Source organism: Eulemur rufifrons, chromosome 15 (genome assembly GCF_041146395.1).
Source record: "Eulemur rufifrons isolate Redbay chromosome 15, OSU_ERuf_1, whole genome shotgun sequence".
NCBI lineage: Eukaryota > Metazoa > Chordata > Mammalia > Primates > Lemuridae > Eulemur > Eulemur rufifrons.
The window spans coordinates 36,932,012-36,947,907 of NC_090997.1; the positions used below are offsets into that span (position 1 = coordinate 36,932,012).

Genomic DNA, 15,896 nt, shown 5'->3' on the forward strand with positions numbered 1-15,896 from the left:
CTTAATGTAACATATTGTCTTTTCTGGATGATTTCAGGTTTTCATTTGGTTCTCAGCAGTTTGATTATAATGTGTCTGGGTGAGTTTTTCTTTGAGTTCATCTTGTTTGAGATTCGCCAATTTTTTGAATTGGTAAATTTATAGCTTTTGCTAAATTTGTGATATTTTTGGCCATTATTTTACAAATAATTTTTCTGCAAAAATTTTTTCCTCTTTAGGACTTTGATGACACAAATATAAGGCCTTTTATTATTGTCCCACAGGTCCCTGAGTTTCTGTTCCCATTAAAAAATACTGTTTTTGTATTTATTTTTCAGATTGGATAATTTCTGTTGACCTATCTTCAAGTCCACTAGCTTTTATCTCTATTAAGTCCACTCTGCTACTTAGTACATCCAGTACATTTTTATTTTATTTTATTTTTCTGACATTTTATATAGACATGTTATTTTTTAGTTCTAATCTTTCATTTGGCTTTTAAAAAATCCTATTTCTCTGCTGAAGACTTCTATCTTTCCATCCATTTAATGTCTGCACCTTTTTGTCATGGAACCTAAATATAATAGCTGATCTAAAGTTTTTGTCTGGAAATTTCAACATCTAGATCCTCTTGAAGTTGGCATCTGTTGATTGTTTTTCCCTTCAGAATTAGTCACATTTCCTATATTTTTTGTTGTTGTCATTGAATAATTTTAAATTATATCCTGGATATCTTGAATATTAGTTTTAAGACTCTGTGTTTTGTTAAAATATTTTGGAGAATGTTGCGTTATGTTTTTATAGGCAATTTGTCACATTGTGTTTAGATGAAAAGTTTAGTCTCTTTTTCTAACTCCTGGACAGTAGTTTCAATGTCAGTTCAGTTATCAAAGCCCTTGCTCTGATACATGTTTTACATGATACATGTTTTACATGTTTTATGTGTTCATAGCTTGGAGAAGAGCTGAGGGCATATTGGGAGATCCCCTCCTCTGGCTTAGTCCTCTTTGGAATGTCCCACTTACTCCCTGGATTCCAGGTTCTTCTTTTCCCAGTCCTCTGTCTAGAAAGATGGGATTATTCCCAGAGATTCAGCAACCCATGCTGCTCCCACAGTTCTGTCTGAATGAGGTCTCCTTGGTACAAAGCGGAGGATTAAAGAGAGAAAAAAAATACAGGAATCCCATCCACACTCTTCAGACCAAAGAAGCCTCTTTCTCTGGTCAGAAAGATGGACTTTTTCCTCAGGGTTTTAGGTGCCTTTGTGGCTTTCACCACCATTGGGTAATTGCCTTTAGGACAGCACATAAAGAAAATAAATTGGTACTTCCATACACTCTGGCTCCCAGGGACCTCTGTCCCCAGTCTTCTGACAGAAAGACAAGACTTAGCTCTGGGTTTTGGCTGTCCTTGCCCCACTGCACAGGAAGCTGCACTGGGATTCTCTCTGGGTTAAAGCTGAGATAGAAGGGAAAAAAGCGCAGAAATTTTGCCTGTTCTTCAAGCATTAACTCCCCACCTCAATCTGCCTGTTATTGTTAACTTTTCAGAGTCCTCAGGTAGTTAGTTGCCTTTTGTATTTTGTCCAGATGTTTGAGTTGTAATCACCAGGAGAGCTTGGAACCTTGCTTCGTGATGGAAACATGAGGATTCAGACACTAAGGTAGACAATTCCCAAGTCATTACCTTAATCACTGTATTCCACATTTTACATAAAAAGGAGAATCTTTATTTTTCTTTCATATATTTTATATCAAATAAAAACATTATAGTATATTATTTAAAAGTGTTACCTGGAGATAGGTGAAGGAGAACAAGGGCAAGAGCCAGAGCCAGAGCAAAAGAAAGGTTATTCATAAGAAAAAGAGAAAGAAAATAGATAAAAATATAGGTCTATATGGGTTACATCATTAAAAATACAACTTGTCATATGCCTCACTTAGGGTTCAGGCAGAGAGCCGAGAGTATGCAGTTTTATTTGAAGCCGTGGCCGTAGCTGGGGAAGTGCAGCCACTGTCGTATACTTGCCAGGGAAGAATGAGGGAAAAATTGTTCTGTCTGGTCTCTCCTTCTGCCATCTTATCTCTTGCTGGTGTCTCCTATTGTCTGGACTCAACCAAATGCCAGTGTCAAGAGAGCCTAGATGCGACTGTTTATTGATGTCACCTCTCAGAATACAGAGTAGGTTAGAGAACAGGTAAAAAGTGGCCACTGAAGATAAATGAAAAACATCTACCCTTTTGATCTATCAGCCACCATTTTTATCTAACAAAGGAAAAACACAGTCATCCCAATACAGAATGATATCACTATGGTCTTAATCTCACCTTTTACTTAATATATTACGGCCACCTGTAACCTTCAAATATGATAAAAAAGGAGGGATGAATAAATAATCAATTCACATGAAACATGGCTATTATAGTACCCTTTTATGTAGTTGGTTTCAAGGCCTAAGGCAAAACAATAGCTTTTTTCTTCCACAACACATTCTGTGTTTCTCTTACCCTCTACCAGCATATTGACTGGTTGGATCTTTAATCTGACAGAAAGATTGAAATTTTTATACTCATAGGATCCAAGTCCTTAATGGTCTTGTATTTATTAGCTGCTGCAATTCTCCATTATCCATCAAGTAGGGTGACCTAGTGAATCCTCTGGATTTCAGAAATAGTGATCTTTGAGTCTATTGTGTAATTTCACCTCGACAGAAAGGATTAATCACCATTCTAGCTAAGAGACCTTAGATTCTGCCAATTGGCTCAGCAGCATGAGGAGCCTCAAATAGCCAAGGTACGCTGTGATTGGCAAAATACCATCCCCCCCCCCCCAAAGATAGCTCTGTGTCCTAATCTCCAGGATCTTTAGATATGATAGATTAAGTGGCAAAGGTTGCAGATGCAATTAAAGGTGCTAATCAGCTGACTTAATGAAAGGCAGATCATGCTGGATGATCTAGGTGAGTACATTATAATCACAGTATTCTTAAAAGTGAAAGAGGGAGGCAGAAAAGGAGAGACAGAGGGAGATGTGACTATGGAAGAGAGGCTAGAGAGGTGCAGCATTGCTGACTTTGAAAATGGAGGAAGAGAATCATAAGTCAGGGAATGTGTGTGGCCTCTAGAAATTGTAGAAGTCAAGAAAAAAATTTCTCCCCTAGAGCCTCTGCAAAGGAATGTATCCCTACTGGTTTCTTGATTTTGGCCCAGTGAGATTTATGTTGGACTTATAACTTACAGAACTAAAAGATAATACGTTTGTGTTGTTCTAAGACATTAAATTAGTGATAATTTGTTACAACAGTGAGAGAAAACTAATAGATATACTTTCAGTTTCAGTTTAATGGCCCCATTAAATTATGTTCCCTGGTGGAAGCATTTCTCTATCGAGGAATAAGTACTACAAACCCACGGAGCCCAAGGTGCAAGGAAAGAAATAAAAAACCCTTTTAGTGGGATGAGCCATTCATACCTCTACCCCACTGATCTTGGTTCTCAGATCAATGCATTTTGGCTTTGGGGAAATAGTGCCAGATACTGATTGCTGGCTTAAGGCCTTTTCCATATTCTTTTGGACAATGCCTCAACTTCTCAGTGTTGTTTCCTAGCTGACAAATAAAAGACAGGCCATTCCATTGTTCTATCAATCCAGCTGCTTCTGGCATTGGTACAAATAAAAAAAACTAGTGAATAGAATACTCTGGTCATAAGCCCATGCCATAATTGTGTCACTATAAAATAAATCCCTTGGTTAGAGGTATATTGCTATAGTGCATCAAGAATTGTGTAAATTTGGAAATGGTGGTGCTGCCATAAATTTTGTGGGAAGAGAAGGTGGTATAATTATGTAATATGTATCTCTTCCCATGAAGACAAATCCAGGCTCTCTCCGTTGTGGAAGGAGTTCAATGTAATTAGATGCCTCAAAGTGTCTGGTTGCTTTTGACCTGGAATGAAGCCGTAACAGAAGCTTAGCAGTGTCCTTTGCATCTGACAGTTTTGATACAGGCAATGTTTAAACCAGTCTTGTTGAACTCATGGAGAGCTTTTATCCCTGCCTGTGCCTAGTGATCATCCTCTGAACTATATGTAAATGTTGACATGGAGTAATAAATATATATGTGAATATGATTTTACAATGAACTCTTTATGCTATTCATTTTCAAATATTCTATACAAATCCTTGTCCAACAGGTTAGACACTGTCTCTGCATAAGTGTAGATTCCCATCTCAGGGTATCTCTTCCTTCCTATAAAATAAACAACCAAATGCTCTGCATGAAATTCTTCCAACTGGGCACATACTCTTTTATTGCTGTATTTCATGGCTACCTTAACTAGGGGGATAATGCAGCAGCTATTCACTTGTAGCTGGTTCCATGTAACTGTGAAGACCCATCTGTATTGCTGGCCTGCATTTTCTTCCTCTGTTCCAGGAAACTCCTCATGTGGTCATAGGTACTTATAAAGTTGACTTTTACCTTTTGGAGCAACTGGGGCCAGGTGTCATACAACGGGATGTTGCTTTGTGCATTAAACGTTATGATTTGTTGGATCAGCAACACCTAGTCCAGATGGAGAGTTTAGGTAGCATAGTTATTTGATGTGCTATGATCAAACATTGAGTTCCCAACAGAAACTGCTTTTCAAATGGAGAATAGTTATGGGGAGAATAGGGCATGGCCTCATTCTAAAACTCTAGGGATTTTCACCATGATTCAATTATTGAAGCTTGCAAGAAGCTTTCTATCTACCCTAGGCATTAGTTCTATAGAACCTTTCTATCTGCCCTAGACATAGTTATACCATTAAGTCTGTTGCATCATAAGGGCCAGGGGTTAGGGCAGCTTGCCCAGTAATCTGGACCTGCTGCAGAGCCTTCTGTTCATTGATTGCCCAGTTAAAGGATCAGAACATCTCTGACTATCATACTTTCAAAATTTTTATAATTGGGCAGACCCTTATAGTGGTCTTCTACATCAGGCTCTTGACAATTGTGAGATTTTCAAAATTCTATCTGATAATGAACCAGTGTGATGTCCTATGGAATAAGAAGATTGTATTTCTGGTAGCCTCTATGATGACAGCGAGAAAGAGTTGATACTGACTGGAGATATGATATCGACGGTGTATGCTATCATGGACATAAGAAGACAAAGTGCTTCTGATCACTCTTATCAAATGGAATAGGAAAAATTTTATGGGTAAATAACTGCCTGCTAGCTTCCAGGGGCTGAGTTCATTTATTCTTTTGTTTTTGCTCGGCAAAATTTGCAGTTCAAATTGTATCACCATCAGATTAAGATTATAATAATCCACAGTTATTGTTTATAAAATGAGTGAATCTTGATTTTTCAGTGGTCAAAGGATATATTAAAGGGAAAAATTAGGTCCACTACCAGCTCTACAAGCTATGAGTCTTCAATATGGCATTTATCTCTGCAGTACCACCGCTCCGCCCCAGAATGCAGCTTTGTTTTTAGTTTACTTTGCCAGTGATGAGGATGAAGGTTAGTTCTTAGGACATCCTTCTGGCCCTTCCTGTAAAAGTAGTCATCAGTCTATTTGGTTCAAGAACAAATGCAAGATTCTGCAAATTACTAAATGTGTATGTTCTCACTATGAATTTCTGGGGTGACAACTACAGGAAAGATCTGTAGTCCCATTAAAATTATCATGAAATGAACTGAGGCCAAAGCTTCATCTGTCATGTAACTTCCGTAAGCCCTGACTCGGGCCTGTGGTCCATGATGGCTTTTGTTTTCTCTGGAGATTTGAGGCAGTTGGAAGCCAATAGCTAATATCTCTTAAGAAGTCCGGGTGTTTACCTTTCCCTCATGCACAGTCACCTTGGCCAGTAGCTGTAGATCTCTCTGGGGAAAGAAGATTCAAAGAATATACATTGCAAGGGCCTTCATCAAATAGATATGGCTCTTTTTCATTGGAAGGGCTTTAGGTTTATGAACTGGGGAAAATTCCACTAGTCCCCACACTGTATCTGACCTTAGATTTCTGTCCACTAAATCTAGAATTTCTCCACTAATTTTTGTCAAGAAACACCTTGGTAGACTTGGTAGTCTAGCCATTTAGTTTACTTTTAGGGCACCATTGCCACAGAACCCCACTGTTAAAACCACTCTGATTACTACTCTCCCTGTGACCTCGGTCAGCCCTTCTGGCTCTGATGGTAATTGCTGCTATCTGGCATCTACCAGTCTTGGATCCTCTTATTTTCATCGGAATTAAGGAAATCATTTTCACTGTATACCCCACCATCACCATCACCGTTTCTAGCTTGCAGAGCTTTTCAAGGATCCTGGTGGCCTCTCTATAATATATTTCTTAATATCTTAGTGAGGTTAGTGCCCTATAGGCCCTTCCAAAAGATGTGGTTAGGATGTAGTTGCACAAAATTGATCCATTTCGTCTGCCTGAGCCTTAGGACTTCTTCCCCTCAGGTGCCAGGGGAGTTCTGGTATCTCAAAAGACTGTAGGCACTGTTGAATGCAAGTTTCAATTAACCAATTCAGGACATTGTTGACATTACTCCTAGATGCTTGAGCCAGCACATTACATCCTGAAGCCTAAGTGAAGGTACTCTCATGAATTTGGCCTATTGTAATATTCTGAGTTCTTTACCTTAATATCTTATGAATACACTGAGGTACGTGTTCTCCAAACTCATACGCTTACAAATTGACAAGATCCTCCCAATTTGGCCTACAAGATGTGTCTTCAAAAACATATCTTGTCTCTCTTCTGAGCTATTGTAGGTTTTAATGCTACCTTTGGGTCTGGAGGCAAAGGGTAGTAAGGAAGATTCGTGAGGAGAATTTGTATGACTTGTAGAGAGAAATTTCCCAGGTGAAATCACTGTATAATTTTCTTTCAGATGGGGGAGGAGGTGCTGCTTTCAGTGGCAAGAATGTTTCTTATAAAAAATTTTTTTAAATTAGAAAAATAATTTTTATATATTATATTTGCACATATATATGGGGTACCTGTGAAATTTTGTTACACGCATAGAATGTGTAATGATCAAGTCTTGATATTTAGGGTATCCATCACCTGATTGTTTATCATTTCTATGTGATGTTTCTTTCTTTAGCATAAGAGTCATTACACATTAAATTCATGTTGCAACTCTATAACTTTTTAAATTAATGCCTGAACTTTATTCTCATTCATAAATGATTTATGGTTACAGGCAACACTACAGTCCGTTGAAGTTGATGTTGTCTTTCTGATTTTCTACTTGTGACTTTAATTTTGAATTCATGGCTTTCAATAAAAAGTTTTCTTTGTGTACTTTCTCAAGGGCAATCAGAATAGCCTGCTCACCCTGTAATCTTGTAATCACCATTGCCACCACAGTGACCGTATGCCACAGGCAGTAAATTGAGCACTTGTAACCCGAATGCATGCCACAGATTACCAGTCTATTTCCCTCAGCACATGTGATCACCAAAGACATACACAACCAAATCCAAGAATTCCATTTTGATGGCTGTTTCTTCAGGCTATTTCTGGTAAAAATTACTTTATTAGGTAGGAGACCATCAGGAAAGAAATAGCACACTAAAACAGATAATCAGAGATAATTCAATACAGGGACAGTTTGATCAAAGGGTGCGCATTTTCAAGATGAACCAGTTCTAAGGATCTAATGTACAGAATGGGTGGTGATGGATGTGTTAATTAATTTGATTGTGGTAATCATTATACAATGTATATGTAAATCAAATAATCATGTTGTATACCTTGAATATATACAATCTTTGTCAAATAAATATTCTAAAATAAAAAAAATAGAGACATAATTTACAAAGGTATGGAAAGGTTAAGGAAATACACAAGTGCCTGCAAAGAAACTAGGATCTAGCAATAGCTGAGAGAAATTAGCAGATCTTCAGAGGCAGTAAGGAGTTGTGAGAGCCTAATACCTTGGGAGAGTAGCAGTCAGATGAGAGCTAGGGTCTTGGGTAGAGGAATATTGTTATTTTCACGCCAAAGGAATACATCCTCTGACTTCTTTCCTTTGATGTCCTGCTGGAGCATCCCACCAAAGACCTTACCAAGAACCCAGAGAACAAGAGAGGCCAGATGATACAGTACATTCTGCCCAGACCTCAAGCCAGAGAGAATTTTTATGAGGTGGAAAGTAGATATTGAGGGAGAAACTAGAAAACATGCAGGATTCCATATTTCACTGAATCCAAGGTGCCACTGAATGTAAGACATATTTTAGTTTCAGTGATATTAAAATGTGAAAAATGTGTTTTAAATGTGCTTTTCAAAATAAGTAAAATACAGTAATACAGAAATAGTTAAGAATACAAAACCCAAAACTATTTAGAAAAACAAAAGAATTGATTGGAGCAGGCCCGTGAGGTAGTTATTTATTTTAATGGTACATTAAATTTAGTATGTTTTCTAACAGTGGTAGACAATTTAGTAGCACATTTTTAAAACAATAGCAGGACAAAAATTCCAAACCCATGAACAACAAAAATTTCCTTGTTTGATAAAATGAAGCAAACAAATTATTCTGGATTTTTTTTCCTTTAGGTCAATTTCATGAAAATTAAGTCCTATAAATCTTTTTCTTAAGGTATAACAATTCCAGTTCTAATGTAAAATAAGTCTCTTAATCAGGAATTTGGGCATGGAAGCCATATTCTGTGGAAAACAAATGGCTCTAAGCAAGGCCAAAAAAATAACTCTTGAATGTAACTTTTTATATTTTATACATTAGAGAAAATTGTTATTTGGCTTCATTTCTAAGACTAGCTCAGGGTAAAATTGGGAACCACATTTATTTTATCACTTTTGCCTCAGCTTTCTTAATTTTACCATTATAAGAATGCATTTTTTATGTATATTTTTTAATTTAATAAAAATTAAATAGTGGGAAAAGGGGTATCTAAATAGAAGTTTGGTGAATTGCAAAATCTATAGTTGCTTGGAGTCTGGTCAAGAGATTAGCTTATAAAATTAATAAATTGTTAAAAGTGAAAGAAAATATAATTTAGAGAGATGTGGCACTCGTCCTATACCATCAAGGACTGAACAGGGAAGACGCTTTCCTACTGGGAACAAATTGCATTTTCTTTAAAGAAATACAAAAGCTCCCTCAGGAGGAGTGTTGAAATCAAATAATAATTTCAGTCTATAATGCCTTTCATTTAAAAAACTCAGTCACATTGGCTCATTAGTTTTCAGGGTGTAGTTGTAATTTGTCTTTTGAATTATTATAATTCCTTTTTTGTTACAAAGAAATTGAGGCATAGAAAAATCGACATGTTGTAACTGCTATTGAGGTCATTTAAACAGGGTGACTTTCTAAAGGGCATGCCAGTCTTGGTGTCTGATGCAATAAGCAAACCTTCAGATAGAATATGCCCATTCTAGAGCTCCTGTTCATTGTGGCAGCTTTAAAAAGTCATATTTGTATTATGTACTCTCCTCCCCTCTCCTTCTACCTTGCCATATCAGATTGCATCATCAGTGGGTACATAAACAAGCAACAGTTAGACTTTGACTGATAGCCTGCTCAAGCAGTAATTTTGAGTGATAGTCTTCCAGTTCTACAGAAATGATTAAATTGGTGTTTATTCTTCTGAACATTTATACCAGACACAAACAAACAAACTCATCACTAAATATGGAACTTGGGAATCAAAGACCTCAGTTGATGATGCCTTCCTGGTAGAATATTAAACCTTAATTGCCAGCCTTAGTTATATTGTAGTAGCCACTATGACTTTGGACCATTGGGAAAAAGGCAGTATCGGGTCAGCTTTTAAGACCTGTGTAGCTCATAATTACAATGCTGTCTTTGCTTACTGTGCATACAATTCCTATTTTACCAAATACTCTTTTGGTTAAAATTACTCTATCTCCTTTTGTTTAAGTGTCAGCTAGTTAAGTTTTTCTTTCCACTGTAGAACATATAAAGAGAATAAGCCAAGCTCTTAGTAAAATACTAAGAGTAGAATTTAATCTCTTTGCATATGGTAAAAAGTCAGGAGGTTGGTCTTGATATTTATTAAAGAATTTTCAAGGAATCATTAATGTATACAACCAGTATATATTGAATTCTCTAATTTTGGGGAGAATGATTCTCAGTCTTATGGTAAAACAGCTAGCATATTTCTTTACACTTGATATTTAATATTATGATGAAACAACTAAATGTGAACTAATTTTCTTCCTGCATTAACTCTCAAGCCATACCTTCATTTTTTGATGTAATATACTTTGGGATTCACAAATCTAGGCAAGATGTCCCATTTAGACATCCTAGGCCCATTATCTTGATGTTGAGAGGTTTTCTTTTTGGGGTGGTTTTGAATTAGCAATGATACCACCAAAGAGAATGACTGCTGCTTAATCTTGGGGACCGTCATTATAAAATTAGCAGTCTGTCTTCTTGCTTCACTATAGAGTGTTCTGTTTTGTTTCCTGAACGTGAAAATAAAATCACAAATGTGTCTAGTACTTTCTTGACTTTCACATTTTATTCTCTGTTCATGAGCAAGAATAATTGATTTGGCATAACCTAACTTAGTTTTGACTTTCTGGTAATTAAAGTCTAAAGTCTTGAACTGAAAGTTTTCATTAGTATGGTTTCATTATGCCTGACTCTCTTCACAGGCTGCAGATAAATCTTTTGAGGGGCTACATGACTGTTGCAGGAAACCAAATCAATGATTTTGTTGTTCTTATGACTTTTCTTCAGACATTAATTTCTCAAGTGAACTGAAGAAATAGGGTTATGGATTTTTATTTGTAAAAGAATGTTTGTAACAGTTTGACTAACTGGACAGGTAAGTTAAAATATTTTTAAAAAATTCATTTTGGTTGTCCAAGTAGGAGATCTTTTAATGATAATAAAATGGCAATATTAGTGTTTTCAAAATTAATAAATCATTCACTTACAGGTCCAGTCTTAAGCAACACTATCATGTCCTTCTAAAAATACTCTTCTGCTTCTACAGATATTATACTTTCAAATTAATTTTTAAACTAATTATCCAGAAGGTACTACTAAAAGATAATAAATGATGGTGGTACCCAGGGGATGGAGATGGAAATAGGAAAGATTTTATTTTAATAGGGGATCAAATATCTGTAAGTTGTCTCAAAATGGAACACCAACTTTGGAATTTAGGACACTAACCTCTAATGGAGGGGCTTCCCAACTGGCAAACTTCAGACCACGTCATCTCAGCACCAATAGAAGCTACCTATCTCTGAGACTGACCAACCTTGGGAAAACCAAAGTCATTTGAATAAACATTCAGAATTTTTAACTGCTTCCCTTTCTTTTATCCATTTTGAAAACATATATTAAGTTGTTTTAATTAATCATTCCACTTTATAATGTACTTTGTACATTTTACTTTGTACATTGTACTTTACAATGTACACATATATCGAAACATGTTGTACACCATAAATATATACAATTGTTTGTCAGATAAAGATAAATTATTTAAAACTTTGTTAATTAAAATTTTAAATTTTTTAAAAAGTAAAATGACCCCTAAACCCCTATACACACAAAGATATATCTGAGTTTCATGTGTAGCCAGATAACAAACAGATATTAAGTCCAAAACACCATAGCTAGGGTTTTGTTTGGGTTTTATTTATGAGCCAAGAGTTTAGTCCCCAAACTTAAATTGCCTACTATTCAAACTTAGCAAGCCATTGACATTCCACTATTAGAGATTCAGTTGTGATGAGAGCCAGAACACATTTGGAAGAAGAAAAATAGAAATCTGTGAAATTATCATGGATACAGGTAGGATTTTTTTGCAACTCTTATTTTTGGACTGGTAGGTCAAGAGGCTGAGGAGGAAGACATATTTGTGATATATCACCTTTGTTGTCCGGCACTTTCAAACTGTCTATAGAGGTTGAAGCCAAAGTCTAATATTCTCCAAAGAAGCAAATGCCAATGTTTGAAGGGATGTGTGTGTGTGTGTGTGTATGTGTGTGTGTGTGTGTGTGCATGTGTTGGGTGGGGGCTGGGAACAACAGAAATCAAACTATTATCCTTACCAGAAGATTACCTAGTCATCCTGAAACAATTACTGCTTTGCATTTCACAATTAGAGATGAAAGCTTATTGTACAAATAGAACAAACAGGGTTAACATGGAAGTGAATGTTTTTTATTTTTTTGGTCAAAGTGTAAATGTATTTAAGTCTTTCCCAGCTTAATGAAGAGATTTAGAAATTTCCTTGAGTTTTGCTCAAGAAGTAATTGATGGGGTCAGAGAAGAAAGAGGTTGCAGGGAATTATGGATTCACAATTTGCTCTGTGCAGCTCCACTCATTTTCCTTGGCCATTGATGTATTCAAACTATGGGGAGCACACAACGTAGGTAGAACAGAAGCTGTTAAAGCATCTGTCAAGTGAACTAGTAGATACTATTAACCATATTTAATCAATACAGAAAATATATTTGATAGAGTAATATAAAAAATAATAGATAGACCTTTAAAAAAATAATGAAGAATGGCTCTTGGAAATTACATTTCACTTACATGAAGCTTTTCTCCTCTTGTCTATAGTTCAGGAATATGCAATGTTTTTTTTTTTTCTTTTGTTACCTGGTTCTCTATCTTTCACTGATCTTCTTTAAAGTCTATGCCATACATATCACTCTCTCATATTAGAGCTTATTCAATACAAATATCCTTTCTTCTTTGAATTTATTCAATTCCTGGGTTCAGATAATTTGAGTTTGGTAGTTGTGTTCACATGGTGAGGTTGCTATGATATTTGAATCTATTATATTTGGGCTCCTAGTTGTAGATATGGGATGGGGGAGGTTTATATAATGAAAGATTTATCTGAAAATTTACTCAAATTATTTGGTTTCTGAAAATAGCGAGAGTTCAAATAGTAAGCATTATTTGTAATCATGGAAAATTCTTCGTCCTTCTGTTAGCAGTCTGTCAATGCTCATAGTGTGTTTGCTGTGGTATTGGTGGTATTGATTATTTCAAAACATTAAGCTTAGAGATAATCCACATCCCTATTGAATAAACACTGGAATTTAAAAGTAGAGAAGTGTGCCGTAGCCTGCCCCTCACTGTGGGCTGGCCAGGCTCCCCTCCCGGGTGGAGGGGCGGCAGGGTGCCCTGGGGAGGTGTGGAGGGCAGGGCTGGGCCAGTGGGAGGAACGATGCTGACCTTTTGTGCTGCCCTCAGATGCACCGGAAGAGCACGCAGTCCTACCTGGTTTTCTTCAGGTTCCGGTGGGATGGGCCAGATGCCAGAAGTGAATGAAGAATTGCAGGAGAGCAGACTGAAAACACCTGATCAACTATCGATTCTGTGCCAAACACTTTTAAGACTTCTATGACCTGTAGCGCTAGTCCTCATAGGACAGTTCTTCAAGAAATGCAATACTAACAATGTTTGATCTTAACAATCATTTGGACAATCCACATAGCAAACACAGAAAATGAATCAAAGAATTGAGTGAAGATGAAATCAGGACACCGAAACAGAAAAAAATTAACCAAACTTCTGAACAGGAAAAAAAATAAACTTAACAGCAGCAATTCTTAGAACCCCCAGTGTAGAAGAAGGAGCTGAAGAGTAGGATGAGGATATTTTACCCCTAATCCTTGCAGACAGAGAAAACAAAGAATACATAAAGTCTTTACTTGAAATTTTGATTCTTATGGGAAAGCAAAATGTGTTTAATACCCCTGGCTGGACATGAATCTGATAAAATCCCAGAAGGGCTTTTCACTCCTGGTAACTTCCAAGCACTGCTGAAGTGCCTGATAAATTCTGGTGAAGAGGTCCTGAGAAAGCACTTTGAGACAACAGCGGTTAACACGTTGTTCTGTTCCAAAACACAGCAGAATCGAGATGCTGGAGACCTGTGAGAGCTGTATTCGGGAAGAGACTTTCAGGGAAGTGAGAGACTTGCACTTCTTTTCCATTATCACGGATGTAGTAAACATAGCGGGAGAAGAGGACCTACCCGTGTTGATGAGGTCTGTCAATGCATCTCATAACCGGAGAGAGGATTTGTGGGCTTCCTGCCCTCTGAACCAGATGCAGAATTTTGACTGTAAGATTTCTCACTGTGATAACTGAGAAGTGGGGGCTAAATATGGAGTGTTGTCCTGGCTAGGTTTTCATTGTGCCCAGTGGATTTTCTTCCAATATGAAAGTTGTTGCTTCTAGACTTTCAGAGAAATATCCTCAAGATATCTGTACACTTTACTCTTCCTGTGCCTTAAATATGTGATTGGCAGAATTATTTATAATTATTATATTCCTGTGCCTATTATGGGAGTAACTGTTGCATTGGAAACAATTGAGGAAATTTCTTCTTTTTTTCCATGGGTTACCACAACTGCTTTTAGAACTTGACAATGTAATTTCTGTTCTTTTTCTGAACACTAAAGAAAGCGGTAAAGAACTGAAGGAAACTTGCCATTCTCAGTGGACAGGAAGGCATGAGGCTTTTGAAATTTGAGTGAATCTCCTGCAAGTGCTGGTTTTATATTTGGATGAAACAAATGGTGACAAAAATATTAGATGGAATAACTGTATGGCTGGCCGAGAATTTGTACTCTGTAGTGCAGTAACAGATTTTTATTTCATGGTTACCATTATTGTTCTTAAAAATGTCATATGTTTTACAAGAGCCTTTGGGAAAAATCTCTAGGAGCAAACCTCTGATATCCTCTTTGCAGCCAGTAGCTTGACTGCAGTACTGCACTCACCCAGTGAAGTGATGGAAAATATTGAAGTTGATCACAAGTTTTGGTTTGAGGAAGCCACGAATTTGTCAGATAAACTTAATGTTCAAATGAAACTCCCTGGGAAATTCCACAGAACTCAGCAAGATAACTTGAACTGTCAACTAACCTCTGAGTTATTACAGAAACCCTAAGTGCTCCAACAATAGAGCACATTATTCAGGAACTTAAAGATATATTCTCAGAACAGCACCTCAAAGATCTTAAATGCTTATCTCTGGTACCCTGAGTCATGAAACAGATAAAATTTAATACATCAGAGGAACACCATGCTGACACGTGCAGAAGTGACTTACCCAATTTTGATACTCTCTCAGCAAAGCTTCATTGGAGAATCAGATGGAAACACAGAGGGAAAGATATAGAGCTTCCACCCACCGTTTATGAAGCCCTCCAGCTGCTTGCCATCAAGTTTTTCCCTAATGTGTATGCATTGCTGAAGGTCCTGTGTATTCTTCCTGTGATGAAGGTTGGGAATGAGTGCTGTATAAATGAACAAAAGCCTCTCAAACGTACTTTGACAGACTAAAGGTTGAGTAACTTGGTTTTGCTTAACAAAAATTTTTATATAAAACACAATCTGGATTTAATGGTAGACACATATATCAAATTTCATACAACTAAGTCAGAGCTTCCCACAGATAGTTCAGAAACCATTGAAAATACCGAAGAGCCTTATATTGATATTTGAAAGAAAAGCTGTAAGGTGTATTTAGACCACTTAATCACTGAATGTATTTGCCTATATAGGACTCCCATTGAATACATTAGCTATTGGTAATCTTCCTATTTATACGTATCCTGTTTGAACTCTCAAGCTTTGAGGACCTATTTGTTGTTCCAGAAAATAGCATTGAAAGTGCCATGTTTTATTTCTGCATGATTTCTGCTAGTGGCACTCTGGAATTATTTTAGTTAAGTTGTTTTATACATAACATTTGTTATCACTGTGGATCCAATTGTTAGGTACTGTTTGTTTTAAAAGACTTCTGCTTTTGTTTTTTTATTTATTTCAAAATACTAAGGGGGTGCAATTCTTTACATGGATCGTTTTTGTAATGCTCGAGTCCTGGCTATAGGTGCGCCCATCACCCAAATAGTGTTCACAGTATCCATTA

At 36.7% G+C, this 15,896-nt stretch overlaps 1 pseudogene; it reads left to right on the forward strand.

Annotated features, from left to right (window-relative positions):
* The first annotated feature begins 13,178 nt into the window (after positions 1 to 13,178).
* On the forward strand, positions 13,179 to 15,469 carry LOC138395957 (52 kDa repressor of the inhibitor of the protein kinase pseudogene; annotated as a pseudogene).
* Positions 15,470 to 15,896: the final 427 nt, after the last annotated feature.